This window comes from Zootoca vivipara, chromosome 11, assembly GCF_963506605.1.
Source record: "Zootoca vivipara chromosome 11, rZooViv1.1, whole genome shotgun sequence".
Taxonomy (NCBI): Eukaryota; Metazoa; Chordata; class Lepidosauria; order Squamata; family Lacertidae; genus Zootoca; species Zootoca vivipara.
In genome coordinates this window covers 17,754,219-17,772,066 of record NC_083286.1, presented here as the reverse complement: position 1 = coordinate 17,772,066, position 17,848 = coordinate 17,754,219, and positions in this window count along the sequence as shown.

Below are 17,848 nucleotides of genomic sequence, written 5' to 3'. Positions count from 1 at the left end.
TTGGGGTGATGGAGGAGGAATTGGGGTGATTTTTATAGGTGGATAAAACACGGTTTGAACTCTGAAAGTATTAAGGAGCTGGCTGAAATCTCTGGAGACATCGATTCCAAGGAAAGGGGGTAGGTTTAGTTTTGAGGGTGGGAATAAAAAGGGGGGAAAGATTTTGAAAATTAATTATGAATATTTTTGGGTAGAGAATATTGGGTAATAAAGGTAAAGAGAAGTATGAAGGGTAAACGGTTAAAAAGAAGTTTTAAATTGGGAGAAAGAATGTAATTTTAGATTTGGAAACTGCAACAATTAGTTATTAATAAGGAACTCAAGAAGAGGAAATGAGGAAGTCCGAAATGTTTAGATTAGAAATTAGATAATATGATTATGTCCTTTTTATTTATTTATTGGTTTTTTTCTTTCTATTTTTCTTCCACTTTTCTATATAAAATGTATAAGAATTATTTAAGAATAAGGTCATGAATTGGGAGATAGGACGTAATTCTATGATGTTTAGCTAAGATTTGGAAATGGTAAGAGTTAATTATCAACAAGGACTGTAAGAAGGGGAAGTGAAGAAGTTTGAAGAGATAAGGTGTGATAATATTGGTATTTTTGTTTTTTGTATTTTCTTTTTTTCCCTTCTCTTTTTCTTTCTCTTTTTTTCTTTATGTAAAATTCAATAAAAATCATTTTTTAAAATAAAAAAAAGAAAGCGAGATGAGCACCACACCCCATAGCCGCCTTTGACTGGACTTAATTGTCCAGGGGTCCTTTGCTTTTACCTTGTATGTGTGTGTGCCCACATTTAGGTCTGGGCCTGCCCAGTCTGGAACCCAGGCCACAGATCTTCTGGCTGCAAATCTTTGCCCACATTCATTTTAGAGGGACGAATTTGAGAGGTGATTATGCAACCAGCCTCATCATTCCTATATGTGGAAAGCACCTGTAAATCACTAGAGATTGAGGGACGGCCAACATTTTTCACTACATGCATATTGCTTCAGCAAATGACATAACAAGGCAAATGATGCTACTCTGCTTTTTTAATTTATGCCTTTCTGCTGATCTTTAAGCTTCTGCCATTAATTTCGGATGAAACATATAGTTAATCTTTAGATTAATTCCTAATTATATTTAATAGATGTACATATCATTTATGGTACTTCCAGAATTAATAGTGGCTATTAAGCTGAAAAATGAACACTGCATATTAAAACCATTTACTCAAGGCGAGAGAGATATAAAATGGTAAACTGAACTGTTTCTTAGGTTTCTTAGATTTTTACAAGATTTTACATAATGACATTGACTTTAAATTACCGAAGGGCTTGTACAGTGTTAGAGCTTTGAATTGTAAACAGTTAAGACCTGATTCTGCAGTGCAGGTTTTAAAATCTATTAGAGATCTAAGGGAAGTTTAAAAGCCTACATTTAAAATTAATGAAATTAAGAAAGAAGAGAGTCAATTATCTGTGGAAGGAAATTATTCACCCAGAGCCAGTAATGTGTCATTAACTGGAATGGGTATCTATGCCTTTAATTATCACTTACTCCTAGAAACTGTTCAGTTATATATGCTGTGTCAAATTCTGCCAGTGAATCACAATGGATGATCAATGCTCAGATCTCTAAAAAGCTTAATTTTGAGATTGGCAGAACTTGGGTGGGGGAATCTCCTTTTGTATGGTTTGGTCACTAAAGAATTTTTGTATCATTTTACTGCTTTATAATTGAAAATTTTTCAATATAGAAATTAAATTTGGGGGGGGGGGAGGATTGACCTATTATTACTCAGACTCTTAGGCCAAACACTTAAAAGGCTAAGTTAGATTTGAATAATTAAAGTAGATGTAACAGTCCCAGCTCCCAATGTTTTATTGAATTTTTTCTTTTCGTTCTTGTTTGCTGCAAACCAATTCGCTGTCTGAGCAGGGCAACAAGATAAATTCATCACAATAATTTAGTTTAGAATATTAATTTTCTTGTATGTTTTTTCTAAATATAAAAAAACCATTAAGACAGATTGAAACAGGGCATAAAAAACAAAATAAGATAAAAAAACAAAGTGCAACATCTGTAAAATAACACAACCCTTGAATATATAATACTACAAAATGTAAGAATTTACTAGTAGCAGCAACAAAGTATGATATTATGACATTGCTTATACTGTTGTATTATTGTTGTTTTTTATTTGCTATTTCCAGCTTGTAATGTATTGAAATAAGCATAACTTTAAGAAAAAATTAGGGAAGTTTTTTATAGCCCCACATTTGGTTTTACAGCAGCAAAATCCATTTGTTGAGTCTCAAACTTGATCTGCATTTAATCTCCCCTTCTCCCTTTTCTCTTTTCTGTCAATTTTGTTGATCCCCAACTTTTTTAATTTCCTGACACAGATTTACATCTTTCCTATCAAGAATGTTTGGTATTTGATTGACCTTATTCCTCTGTTTGTTCCTTTTCACCACATCATAAGTCATAAGCGCTTTCACAACATCAACAAAAATGGAGAGATGCAAAATTGTATTCAGGGTTTTGTAATACAAGGCAAACAGACTTTGAGTCCCAGGTTACCTTTTGATACATCTCCTCTTGTTATCCTCACTGTAAATCTGTACTGTGTGCACCAGCAAAGACTGGATTCAGTTTATAAAACAATCTGTTATTTATTACAGAGGAAATCTCTCCTGTACCTCAGTAGGCAGTAATAAGTTTCTCTAAAAAATATAGAGGCTACTGGTGCCTCTTTCTCTCTCCATAAAATCTGTAATTTATTAAAATGACAGGTGCTAATGCGTTACCCTGTCTAAAACATGTGCCGATTATCTGGCTTGAACATGACATTCTTAACATCAAAAATACAGAGTTTGAGAAAATAAAATAAAATAAAAAATATTTTGTTGAACTCCTCAGAATTCAAACCACATCAAATTCAAGCCTTCCCCTGCGGACCTCCAAAATCTGCTCCGGAGTGTTTTCTCCCAGTCTCTCAAGCTGATCTCAAGGGCACAGAGCAGGGTGCTGGGGGAGACTGGAGAAGAAAAAGAAATGCCATTGCATGCATGTCTGTCTTTTGTGCTAGTGGAGCTTCCGTTGAATACAGACCCTAAAGCACAACACAGTCGTACCTTGGTTTTCATACAGCTTAGTTCTCAAACATTTTAGCTCCCGAATGCCGCAAACCCAGAAGTGAGTGTTCTGTTTTGCGAACTATTTTTGGTAGCCGAACATCTGATGGGCCTTCCGATTGGCTTCAGGATCGTCTACGCTTTGGTTTTCAAACGTTTTGGAAGTCAAACAGACTTCTAGAATGGATTCCGTTCGACTTCCAAGGTGCGACTGTCCAGAGGAGACCCTACCCAATGAATTGCCTGCTCCTGTTACAAAATTGCCTGGTTGTTACAATTGTCTTTTTCTTTGGCGATTACTCGTAGCTGAGTAAAGCCACTTCCGCGCTTGCGTCGGAGGTGGGGTTGTGGGCTGCCCGACTGTACCATCGCGTAGGGGCTGAGAGTTCAGCCCCTGCGCGATGGTCCGCTCCCGCCTGCGTCACACCCCGACCGGCCAATGAGGCTGGGCGGGGCGGGGCCACACCGTTTAAAGGCCTCCGCAGGCGGGAAAGCCTCCTCTCTTCTCCGCTGTTCGCCGAGCGAACAATTCATTGCTTGTTTTGGGATCCCCCCCCTTTTGTTTTGTTCTTATTTAGCTGCCGTGGGCCTTTCTCTCCCCCTCTCCTCTTCTTTCTAGGTAATTTGTTTTAAGGCGATCCGGAGCGGGTACCTGGGGCTTCTTCTGCAGTGCGCGCGGCTACCGCCCATCAGCTGTTCGGGCTGCTTCCGGGTTCGGAGGAGCGCTTTCCCGGCAAGCCGCTACCGCCTATCAGCAGTTTGCGAGGGCGGCTGCCCCGCTCATCAGCTGTTCACCCCGCTCGTCCCGGAACGCCTTGATCGCCCTGGAAGTTGCCCTCGTGGGACCCCTCCTCGTAGGTGGATTTGGCTGGTCTGGGGTGCACAGTAGGGGCGGCTGCCTTCTACCCCAGCTCTCTTCTCAGGGACCCTCCGCAGGCGACCAGACCGGTCGGGTGAGCTAGCCGCTTTAGCGGCGCGGTTTCTTTCTTTTCCAGGCCAGTTTTACTGTTCAGTTCGTTTTGCTTGCTAGCGGCGCGATTTCATTTCTTTTCCAGGCCAGTTTTACTGTTCAGTTCGTTTTGCTTGCTTCCCCGAGTCTGCCTCTTTTTGTTTCAATTTGGTTGTTGCTTTCCTTTGTTTGCCCCCCCCCCTTCTTGCTTACTTCTCGATGTCCTTTTAGCGATCATTCATAAGGCGGGGTGTTTTCCTTCGTGCGTGCTCGTTCTTGGAGGCTGCCGCTGGTGGTGCTTATTTTACGATTGATAGTGTGGGCTACTAGGCGCTATCGGGGCCATCTTGTTTGAGGGCAAGGAAGCAGCCATTTTGGGAGGGTTCTTCGGAACAAGGGGGCCGACGCCATTTTGAGTGTGGCTTGCTAGTGAGCTCCAGGGGGCCATTTTGAGTGTGGCCACGTGCGCCTACTGGCGGCCGCCATTTTGGGAGGGAGTTTTTTGTGGCTCTCGTTTGGCAGTCATTTTGAGCGTGGCTTTTGAGTTGCCAGCATTTGCAGCAGCCCATTTTCTTTGCTCTTAGCTATTTGGAATAATTCAAGCCAAGTGTAGGACTTTATTACTGGATTAGTTTGGTAATCTTGATTGGATACCGGTACTTATTAAGGCTCTCAGGGGAAACACATTAACGGCTTCCCTGTCTGCATAGGAATTGTTTGGCAGGATATAATTAAGTTAGTGGCATTTCTCGGAGGGGTAGCTGAGTTTAATAGTTTTAATTAGATTTGCAATTTAATAATTCACGTTAAGCCCCTATTGCATTACATTAGCCAGTTGATTTTGGGGTAAAGAATTAATTTGCTAATAAATTGGCTGATTGAAGTAGTAATTTGCTGATTATATGATACGGACTTTCATTATTTAAGAATTTTATTTTATTTGGATGGGCATAATCGATTGGGCATAATTGATTGGGCATACTTCTCGGATACATTACATAATTAATTAATTAATTATCAAGGTAACGTTAATTTAATAAACAATAAATAAATAAATAAATAAATAAATATAATAACTAAATAATAATAAATTATAAATTAAACAATAAATTGATTATATTAATAAGATAAATAAAAATAGTAAATTAAATAACTATATACATATATATTTATATATATATATATACATAAAGATTAGTGCACGCACATACACGCACACAGACATACACATATATAAATACATACACACGCACACATACCACATTCACACGCATACATACACGCACACGGACACACTAGCACATACACACAAACACATATCGGGAAGATCAGGAAAGCTTAGGTGTGATTTCGCGAGCTTGGTCCAGCACCTGTCCGAGCATGGCTCCTAAGCGTGCGCAGGGTAAGGCCCCTTCCAAGGGCCCTGCGGCCCGGGACAAGACTGAGGCTCTGGTGCGAGTGGTTTCCACACTGCAAAAAACTCAGCTGGACGTTTGCAAGCAGCTTGCGGCCATTGCAAAAACGCTTGCGCCTGCGGCCACCGACACACAGGAGGATCCTCGCGAGTTACAGGATGAGCCAGGTGAGTCGCAGGATTTCATTCTTGACACCGGTTTGACAGAAAGTGATTTGCCCTGTACCTCTGCTTCTCTTTTTTCCAGCTCTAGTTCCGACCGGGGTAGCAACGTGAGCCAAGCCCCGCGGACACGAAGGCAGAAGGCACACGCTAATGCCTCCAACTCACAAGGGCAGGGGGAGGGGTCTCATTCTGCGGGTTCTTCCACTCAGCCGTCGGCGGGTCACCGGGCGGCCCAGCTTGGGCAAGCCCTGGTGCAGCAGGGGACCAGGGATTCCGATACGTCTGGGGACGATGGTACTTCCAGACCTGGAGGAGGTACCGAGAATGAGCCAAGGATCGTGGAAGAGCGTCAAGGAGGGAAAGCCAAGAAGAAGACCGACAAGCGCAAGAGGAGCAAGGACGACTCGGACGATTCAGGTACGACCTCCGAATCGGATGGCGACATCCCGATGGAGGATTATTGGGGGATTGCGGAAGACCAGACAGGCCTTCCTCTTTGGATACATAGGCGGAGATCGAGCGCCCATCGCAAGGGCTTTAAAGGGACTTTAGAATGGAGGGATGGCGCCTTAGTGCCAGATTCAAAATATTCCACCAACTCTGACACCGACATTTTCTTGGGTTCGCATTTGTCAAATAAAAAGAGGGAAAAGATTCTGAACGGGGATTTTATTGACATTTTCACCCTTTTGCCTTTGTCACACACGTTGGGAAAGGGCGAAAAGAGGAAGGATTACGGTAGGCGCAGATATAAGACCCCCCGCGCCGACCGTACTTTCGAAAACTGGCTAGATGGTATCCACATCTGGGCGGCGGTCATCTCAGCTGCATACCCCAAGAGGGCCTTGCACTTGTGGGCCTATGTAGCTGATGTTAGGTTGGCAAATAAGATGGCCGGGGAGGCGGCGGCTTTAAACTACGATGAAGACTTTCGTAGGAACGCGTCTCAGAATCCAAAGACCAGATGGGATCAGCGCAATCAGCATTTTTGGAGTTACCACGTGGTCCCATACGTTGAAAGGAAGCAGACGGATCCCCCTAGGTCAGGCAGGTTTGAACCCAGGAGGGACCCGCGCCGCAGGGTCTGCTGGGAATATAATAAGGGCATCTGTCAGCGGCCCAACTGCAAATATACGCATGAATGCGAAAAATGTCTAGGTCAGCACCCTGGAGTGTCATGTTTCAAAGGGAGGCAGTCCTTTCGCGGCGGGCGAGGCAATTCACACCAGGGCCCCAGGCAAACCAGTGGCGCCCCCCAGGGAACAGGCAGTAATCGGTTCTAATACATCACTCACTCTTGCTTTCTCCCCTATAAAGCTCGGCCCCCTGAAACTCCTTTTAGATCTCTATCCCAATAAAAAGGCGGCTAATTACCTCTGGGAGGGGTTCTCCTCCGGTTTTCGAATCCCAGTAAAAAGCCCACCCCTTTCGTGCAACCCCCCCAATCAGAAATCCGTTAGGGAAAGACCCGACATAGCGATTAAGAAAATCAACAAGGAGATTACTGCCGGTCGGGTGGCGGGCCCTTTTGCGGTGCCACCCATACCCGAACTCCACATTTCCCCTTTGGGAATAGTCCCTAAGAAAGCGCCAGGCGAATTCAGGCTCATCCACAATCTCTCCCATCCGAGGGGCAGATCCGTAAACGATGGCATACCTCAGGAGCTTTGCACGGTTAAATATGCCTCCTTCGACCAGGCAGTGAAGCTTGTAAGGCAATTTGGTAAGGGTGCCTTGTTGGCAAAGTGTGACATCGAATCAGCATTTCGCCTCCTGCCTGTCCACCCGCAGGACTTCAGGTGGCTGGGCTTTCGGTTCGACGGGGCATATTTCATCGACAAAGCCATGCCTATGGGTTGTTCTGTGGCATGCTCTGCATTCGAGGCCTTTAGCACGTTCCTGGATTGGGCCCTGCGCTTTAAAACTGGCCTGTCTGGAGTCTCGCATTACTTGGATGACTTTCTCTTCGTGGCTAGGGCAAATAGTCCGGAGTGTGCAGGCCTTATGCAAGAATTCTCTGCCCTTGCTTACGAGCTGGGGGTGCCGTTAGCAGCAGATAAAACTGAAGGGCCCGTCTCACGTTTAACTTATTTAGGTATAGAATTAGACACTGTAGAGCAAACGTCTCGTTTGCCTGCGGACAAAATTAAGGGCCTTAAGGAGACTATTAGACAGCTCATCCCCTGTAAAAAACTTACACTTAGACAGATCCAATCTCTCCTGGGTCACCTGAATTTCGCGTGCAAGGTAATATCACCAGGCCGCCCCTTCTGCCTGCGATTAGCCAGACTTACGGCAGGTTTAACAAAACCCTTCCACAGGAAGCGACTCCCTCGAGGCGTTAAGGCTGACCTGGAGTCCTGGCTTACATTTCTTGAGAATTATAACGGGGTATCCCTATGGCAGGACAGCTTGGTTCTGCATTCCGATTTTCAGGTACAGTCAGACGCGGCTGGTTCTTTGGGTTTCGGAGTCTATTTCAAAGGTAAATGGTGTGCGCAGCATTGGCCGGCCAGCTGGCAGGGCACAGACATTACACGCGATTTAACATTCTTAGAGTTTTTCCCCATAGTTGTAGCAGTGCACCTATGGTCCGCGGAATTCAGGGATCGGCGAGTCTGCTTCAGAACCGACAACCAGGCGGTGGTCAGCGTCCTCGCTCGCCAATCATCAAGATCTCCGAGAGTGTCATCTCTCTTACGCCATTTTGTCCTACTGAGCTTGAAATTCAACATGCATTTCTCAGCCAAATTTGTGCCTGGGCTTAACAATAATATCGCAGATGCTTTGTCTCGCTTCCAGATGGACCGCTTCCGCTCGTTGGCACCAGAGGCACACCTGTGGCCAGAGCCGTTCCCGGAACATCTATGGAACCTTGGGAGCGCGAAATTCTGAAGGGAGTATTTGCGTCGGTTGCCCCCTCTACCCTTAACTCGTACAAGCGGGCCTGGTCAGATTTCAATAAGTTTAGGCAGATGGGAACCACGGGTCCTTCTCCTGGTCCGCCTTCCCAGGAAGAGGTTATGCAATACATGGTGCATTTGAGGAAGCTGGGGCGAGCCGCTAAGACCCTTCAAATTCACACAGCAGCCATAACATTCTTCTCAAAATCACTTTATTTCATAGACCCGTGCGATAACTTCCACTTACGCAGGGCTATGGAGGGCTGGCGTCGGCTTCAGCCTCCAGCCAGTGACAACAGGCGGCCTATCACGTTTGACATGTTGGTTCAGATACACAAGCAATTGAGAATCCTTTGCTGGTCGAAATTCGAGGCGCGCTTATTTTCAGCTGCGTTTTCGATTGCCTACTTTGGGGCGCTCAGAGTAGGGGAGGTGGTCTGCGAGGACCAATCGGATGGTGTCACACGAGGTATTTTAATAGGGGATGTGTCACTGTCCGACACCCAGGTTCTAGTACACATCCGACGTTCAAAGACCGACCAGAAGGGAAAGGGTGCCGTTGTACGCCTCCCTGCGACAGGGGCCGCGGGTCCGTGTCCAGTAAAAGATACTAGGAGGTTCCTTCATCTGCGTCCGGCGGGCCCAGGTCCCTTCCTTATTCACCCGGACAAGGCCAGGCTTACCCGCCAGCAGTTCACCAGGGTCATGCGCAAGGCCATCGCCGCTTGCGGGTATAACCCTACCGAATTCTCGCCCCACTCCTTCAGGATTGGTGCAGCCACTTCAGCCATGCACCTGGGCCTTTCTTCCGAGAGGATTCAGGACCTGGGAAGGTGGAAATCAAACGCATACAAAAGGTACATTCGTACGTAGCATACAGCTGATCCCAGGTTGTCACTCTTTGTTTTCCAGGTGGCCGGATAGTGCGCGTTTGGATAGCCGGGCACAGCGTGGTTCATTGGGCCCGCGAAAGGGCGATTGAAGTGGGCCTGGGGCACGGGCTGGGCCTCCCAGCATCCGTGAGAGTGTCTTGGATTGCAAAGAGAGGCATAAAGTGGAGCGAGCTGTTGCCGACCCTCGAAAGCCGGGCTGCTTCACTCGGCTACCCTGACCTGCTTGTGCTGCAGTTAGGGGAAAACGACCTTGCCTACCGTAATGCAGTGGACTTGAAGTTGCAAATATTCCGTGATTTTGATACCCTATTGGATTCCTGCCCGGGGATGACGCCGCTTTGGTCATCCCTGCTGGAGAGGCGCATTTGGCGCGATGGACGTTGCCCGATCGCTATGAACAGAACTAGGCGGCGCTTGAATTCTTTCGTGATCCGCAGAGTGTTAGCCTTGAATGGCCGAGTAGTCTCGCACCCAAGCCTAAAACAGAGTGAAGCAGCCCTGTATCGTCATGACGGTGTGCATCTATCGCCTATGGGGAATGATATCTGGCTCGAAAACATAATTACAGGAATCCACGATTGGCTACATGTTAGTGTACATAACTAGGCGAATAAGAGATTAGGACCACAGCCCCCCTTAATAACGGTATAATTTTTAATAATTAAATAATGTTTATGTTATACCCACGAATTGGCAAGAGGTGACTACATGTGAGCGGATTGGCGGCGAGCCAGGGTGGGCTCGAGTGGCGGTTAGGCGTTGGAAATTTGCATAACAATCGGTGGAGGAGGGGCAAGTACGTCATCAGCTGCCCTATCTTTGAGAGGTAATTCCGTTAAAGGATTCCGGGGGCGAGGCTTGGTCCTGAGCCTGGAGTTGCCTGGGCCGTAAGGCACGCCCCATCGGTGGCCACAGGAGGAGCTCTAGTAGATCTACGTCGCGGGGCTCCTTTCTGGTGGTTAACTTCTCACAGACTTCAACACACGGGTTGGAGTCGGATATAGTCTGTTAGGTTCCAACGCCTAAGCCAATTCCGCTCTACATGCATATTTAATAAAGTTGTGGCCTTAACCACCCAATTAATTAAATCTTAAACCTGGTGTCACGAGTCTTTATTCCGGGGAAGGAGGGCATATAGCCACACAAAGCCACTTCCGCGCTTGCGTCGGAGGTGGGGTTGTGGGCTGCCCGACTGTACCATCGCGTAGGGGCTGAGAGTTCAGCCCCTGCGCGATGGTCCGCTCCCGCCTGCGTCACACCCCGACCGGCCAATGAGGCTGGGCGGGGCGGGGCCACACCGTTTAAAGGCCTCCGCAGGCGGGAAAGCCTCCTCTCTTCTCCGCTGTTCGCCGAGCGAACAATTCACCCGCCCGCCCACCCCTTAATAAGAGGCAAGGGGACGCTGCTATGGACGTCAGTTGGTTGCCCTGGCTGGCCAGGGGGCTGGGTAGGATTTTTCCCATACTGGGTTAGCCATGATGGGTTTTTCGCCTACCTCGTAGCATGTCGTCACAACTTAGGTTAGGCGGTTAGGCGTTGGAAATTTGCATAACAATCGGTGGAGGAGGGGCAAGTACGTCATCAGCTGCCCTATCTTTGAGAGGTAATTCCGTTAAAGGATTCCGGGGGCGAGGCTTGGTCCTGAGCCTGGAGTTGCCTGGGCCGTAAGGCACGCCCCATCGGTGGCCACAGGAGGAGCTCTAGTAGATCTACGTCGCGGGGCTCCTTTCTGGTGGTTAACTTCTCACAGACTTCAACACACGGGTTGGAGTCGGATATAGTCTGTTAGGTTCCAACGCCTAAGCCAATTCCGCTCTACATGCATATTTAATAAAGTTGTGGCCTTAACCACCCAATTAATTAAATCTTAAACCTGGTGTCACGAGTCTTTATTCCGGGGAAGGAGGGCATATAGCCACACAAGATTGTCTTCCATAAACACAGTTTTAACAATGAGTCCGTAAGTGACAGTGGGGGCCAAATCTGGATCCACACGTCCTTCCACAGTGGGGACATTGGTTTCTGGGCGGGAGTTGATTACGGTGTGAATTTCCCAAACATGCCTTCCTCTTAGCATGTTTCTCCCTTGCGTCCTGAGTTCGAGTGTCTTCAAAGCCCATGACACCTTTGGTAAAGGCGGTTCCCCAACTGGAGCACTCGCAGGCCAGTGTTTCCCAGTTGTTTATACTACATTTTTTTAGATTTGCCTTGAGACAGTCTTTAAATCTCTTTTGTTGACCACCAGCATTACGCTTTCCATTTTTATGTTTGGAACTGCTTTTGAACTGCTAGGTTGGCAGGAGCTGGGACTGAAGAGCGGGAGCTCACTCTGTCGTGGGGATTCGAACCGCCAACCTTCCGATTGGCAAGCCCAAGGCTCAGTGGTTTAGACCACAGCGCCACCCACATCCTGTGTTGTTGCATAAGCGCTTATAATGGTAGCCTGTTGGTTTTTGGTGAGCTTTATTAGAAGGGTTAAGAGTCACTCACTAATGCTGGTAGAGACTTCTGACAGCAGCTTCACAAGATCATTTTTGATAGCAAAGCCTACCCCATGTATTCGATGTTCTTGTTCAGATAGACCTTTCCAGAAGAAAGTGTAGCTTCCTTTTTCTTCCTTCAGTTGCTCCTCGCCTGCTCTTCGAGTCTCTTGAAGTGCTGCAATATTGATGTTAAAACATCGCAGCTCTCTTGCAATGATGGCAGTTCTGCGTTCAGGATGCTCGCTGTCTGGGTTATCTGACAAAGTCCGTATATTGCATGTTCCAAAGTTCAATTGTCTTTTACAACCGCCAGGTAGTGACCCCACTGGGCGTGGTAATCCAAACAGGGGGGAAAGGAAGGCAGACTATGTTTAGGGCACCTTTTCTAGCCCCTCCCCCCTTTCGGGGTGAGCAGAGTGGGTCCTAAAAAGGCCTGCTCAGTCATGGATACAGCTGCTGAGCTGCTCAACTGCCTCGTTCCTTGAGTCAGAATGAATGAATCTGTATCCACCGCCCATATGTCAGTTCATGACTAGGGGCTTCCAGATTTCACGATCCTGGCCCTGTTACCATTTGCCAATCGCCATGGGACTTTGGGGGTGTGGGTTGGGTTTTTGGAAGATGCCTGTGTGTGAATTTGTTTTATGTGTGTAGATCAGTGCACGCTGACCAATGCACAGTCTTTGCAGTAGGGCTCTGTTCTAATGGCATGAAGTAGTCATGACAAACCGATAGATTCCTGTCCGCTGCAGCCATCATACGCCTTCACAGCCATTGTAACATACCGCTTGTTATCATCTGCCTGTTCTGCCGTTGAGGACTTCTTGAATCATTCTTTGTCTAGCTCCTTCCCTTTGACCTTACTGCCTTGGGTGACCCTGCTGAGAGCACGAGATTCCTGATGGCTTCGCTCACAAGGATCATAGGAACATGCAAGCCCACTCACCACGACAAGGTGATGATCCAGCGACTGGGGTTACAATTGTATGGGGATGAGCACCTCTTAAATGGGCCACATTTACTGAGCCCTACTCTCCTGCATTCAACTGACACTAAACAGCATCAGTTCTTGGTGCCAATTTAAAACACATCCATTTGTCCCAGGCCTTTGGCTAAATTGTTATCATCGTCGATGGCTCCTGCCCTTTGCTATATTTGCTAATTCCTTGCTGCTCTTTTAAGGTTATATTATCTGTATATATAATGGGCTTTTATTATGTTTTATGCATTATGTTTATTCTTCTGTAGTCCCCTCTGGGACGGAATTTAATGCAGAATAGACTAAAAGTGCCTGAAATAAATTATAAGAATAAATAATAGATAATAGATCTGAAAATAGCAAGCATTCCCCTGTACTTAGGGTCTAAGTAAAATAAACTTATGCAATGAGACCAATTTTAGGTATAATATGAGAAGTGAGAAATGGGCAGGAGATATTGCTCTGCAATATATACATATATAGTTTTACAGCCCAATAATAATTATTGAAAGAACTGGCCTCTGAATCATTTCTAACTCCACTTTCATGTTAAAATACTGTAATACCGCAACAATTCTATTTGGATTCAGTGTGATCCTTTGCTCTAAAACCTGGATACGTGTACTGAGAGTAGCAAATAAACAACTTCCTCAGTTTGTGTTTGTTTAATTTAGATTGAAGATACAAAGTATGTGTTCAATTCACCGGAAGCCTTGCCATAAAACTTCGCCGATGTTCTTAAAAGGGGGAAATCGCAAACAATACTCACCTCTCTCAGTGGATATCTTCAAATATATAACACAAGCAATAATATTATGAGTTGCACTGCAAATCTTTCCCAATGATCTCAGAGCTCTACACATAAGTCCATAAAAAAAAAAAACATCTTATTCATGGTAGTGATTTATTTATTTTACCTTAACAGAAAATATAGCCTGTTATGCTGCAGTTTATGGCATTATTTCGACTGATTTTTGTACTTTGAAGATTTTTTCACTTTAACTGCTATTTTTGACTGATACATTCCTTTTATGCATCTCAGAAGATAAGGCTCTAAAATCAATATGCACTAAAAGATTGGAAGGGAACTGGCATGAAGGGCCGGCCCACATATGAGGCAAGGTTAGGTGCCTGCCTCAGGTGGCAGAATCCATCAGGGCAGCTGATTCTGATGTTGATCTTAATTCTCTCCCTTGTTACAGATGTACATCTTCCCTCACTCCTTCTTCCCTGGCAGGGAGGGGAGGCACCACTTGAGGGTCTGCCTCAGGTGCCAAAATGTATTGGGCCAGTCCTGCCAATATGAAAAAAAAAAGAAGTCCAAGAAATTACAGAGGTATTAGCTTGACATTGATCACAGGTGAGCTGGTGAAAAGCATTTCAGGGGGGAACTGGGGTCAAGCAAGTGCTTTTCCAACTTCTTACGACACAACTTCAGGCAACTTCTGTATTAAAAAAAACCCTAAAACCACAGCGCCTGTTTTTCTTTAGCCTCTAGGCATTAATTTGTCATAGAAATCACAACTATCTGCTATCAATAATAGTGCATGAAAATGCATTTCAGCTTGAAAGAAAATGCATTTCAGCATAAAGAAATTAAATCCGTACACACTCTCTGCAATATGTAAAAGTGGGCATATTAATAAGGAAACAAGAATCACTGGGCAGTCAAGCATCAAAGCAAAATAATAATAATATGTATTTCTAAAAGCGAGTGGAAGAAAGTTTCTTTATTCCAAGGTGAAAAAGCACGATGCATATTAGTGTTGCTATGGGTTTCCAAGTCCATTTCCTAAAATCATATACAGAGCTCAGAAATCCAGCCACCAGCCTCCATTATGCTACAAAGTTCACTGGTAAGCACATACCCATAGTTAAGGTCGCAGATTCAATCTCTGGCATCTCTAGGGAGAGAAAAGAAACCTTGGAGAATCTCTACCAGTCTGAGTTAGATGAACCAATACAGTGGTACCTTGGTTCTCAAACTTAATCCATTCTGGATGTCGGTTCCAAAACCAAAGCGTTCCAAAACCAAGGCATGCTTTCCCATAGAAAGTAATGCAAAATTGATTAATCCGTCCCAGACTTTGAAAATCAACCCCCCAAACAGCAATTTAACATGAATTTTACTATCTAATGAGACCATTGATCCATAAAATGAAAGCAATAATTAATGTACTGTACTATAAAATAAATAAGACAGTATTGTAGATGATAAAAATTAAAATTAATTTTTTTTTTATTACCTGCACATATGATAGTCATTGTTTGGATGGGGGTTTTTTTATCCATTACTGCAGCCACACAATCAATCAGTCAGTAGCTGGACTGGGTTCCACACAGTCACAAAAGCAAATTAACCCCAAAAGCCTCAAAAACAAAAACTCAAAATAAATAGCAAAAACAAAAGTGCCAAACTTAACCCATTCCGGAAGTCCGTTTGACTTCCGAAAGGTTCGAAAACCAATGTGCAGCTTCTGATTGGTGCAGGCACCCCAGAAACAATAGCTGACAGCTGCTGTTCGAAAACCAGAACACTTACTTCTGGGTTTTCAGTGTTTGGGAACCAAAGCGTTTGAAAACCAAGGTACCACTGTAGTTTGATTCTGTATAAGGCAGTTTCCATAGTTTTCTGCTTTTGATTAAGAAAAAGAAAAGAAACCGGATATCAGCCTCTAGCCACATTCCAAAAAGAAGCTCCACATGCATCTGACTCTGTAATTTCCTGCATCCTGGAGTATTTCCCTCTGATGTGGAGGCCAAGGAAACAAATCCCTACAGTACAAGAAAAGAAAATGCAGTGGCTTATGAAGAACCAAAGAGAGGAGGGAAAATGTATGGCATCATCTTTGAGATAGTCAATTGAATTTTATTATGTGTTGATGATTTTATTATATACTGCCAGTATTTATTTATTTTCAGTTGAAGGTTTATAAATATTCATCATATTGGCATCCTTTAATTTTGTTTTTTCCATATCCACAAACCTTATAGGAGGGGAGAAGAATATTTCCCCCCATGAAACCAGCTTCCCAAAGCCTACTTACAATTGCTACTTATAATTTTTCCTTCCCTACATTGTGAAAAGAAACGATGGCAGGATATTCATTTTAGAGTTAATATTCTCCAATATATTATCCAACACAGCCTAAATTCATCCATTCCATTTACATCTACTTAAGATTTCTATATCTGACTGCAAGAAATTATTCCGTATGAAAGTTATCCATTATCTTCTGAAATGAATGCTCCCAAATATTTAATTGGTTCCCTACTAAATTCAAAGGTCTTAATCTTCAGTCATCTTTAGCTTTAGGCGACTTCTCAATATCACGTCCTAATATAGCAGACATACCCACCTATTTTATATCACAAATGTCTGAGCCAGTCTAATTATCAATATTATAAACCTTGGTGACTCCAATCACAGCAGCCAAATGATGGATTGAACATGTTCCAGGCCTTGGCACTCCAGCTATGAGCCAGGGAGGCCTGAGATCCTGCACCAAACAGGTAGCTGTCAGTTTCCCCTTTCCTAAATAGACCCATAAAATGCCACCTGAGGACCTCCAAAGCTTTGCAAACTTCTCTTCTGGGTGAGGGTGCTGCCACTGACAAAGAATGACACCCCCATGTGCTGGGGTGAAATATACTCGGAGTCCTGCAGTGATTTCATGCTCTTTATTGCAGCTTGTAAAACAGTGATGATTCCCCCCACCCACCCAAACCTCAGGCTTTTATATGCATTCTTTTTACACAATGAGTCCCATCTGATTGGCTGATTCTGCTTCCCTCCTGGAGCCTGATTGGGCTGCTACTGCAGGCCAATCAGTTGTTGCATTCTAGAATCCTACCAGCCTAATAGGTTGATTAGCTTCCTTCTGGGGTCTGATTGGGCTGCTGCTTTAAGCCAATCAGTTGTTGAATTCTAGGATCCTACTTGCCTATTGTTCTAGGATCCAAGCTTAGTACATAACATGGAGTAAGGTAAAAAAAGAAAAAAGGTAAAGGACCCCATAGTCAAAGGCAACTATGGGGTTATGGCACTCATCTCGCTTTCAGGCTGAGGGAGCTGGTGTTTGTCCACAGGCAGCTTTCTAGGTTATGTGGCCAGCATGCCTAAACCGCTTCTGGTGCAACAGGACACCATGATGGAAACCAGAGTGCACGAAAATGCCGTTTACCTTACCGCCACAGTGGTATCTATTTATCTACTTGCACTGGTGTGCTTTCGAAATGCTAGGTTGGCGGGAGCTGGGACAGAGCAACGGGAGCTCGCCACGTCATGGAGATTCAAACCGCCGACCTTCCCATCAGCAAGCCCAAGAGACTCAGTGGTTTCCACAGCACCACCAAGATCCCACCTTCTGTGAATGTGTGCATAATTTTTAAACGATTTCTGTTTGAGGTTTACGGTGTTTATTTATTTCCTTGATAATTGGCATGTGGTCGCAAGAGAAGACCAATATTTGCTCAGTAGAGTTTGGCGACATTTTTACTCAGAAGTAAGTACCACTGAATCAAATTTACCTTGGAAACAAGACCAGTGTAGCCCTAAAAAACAACAAAAAACAAACAAACACCATACTCAAAGCTGCGGAAATGACAGCAAAATGTGCCTCTCACCAAACAGAAACAAAACCATCATCAATCCTTAGCAGAATTTTTTTATATAATTAATTCCATCTCCAAAATAGGATTAAAGTTTGAAAAAAGAACAAAGCAAGCCCACAAACACCTGCAAAGCGTTTCCCTGTTTTGCAAAAAACAAAACTAAACAAAACCCACTAAAAATAAATCTTAAACGTGAAAAGCTGGATAATCCCGAAAGTGTTCTCTTTAAGTCATTATTATTTTCCTCTGTGTAGTTTCACCTCCTAAAATCAGGTTCGGGGTGGTACAAGCAAACAGAAATTGAGTTACAGTTCAGTTTAATC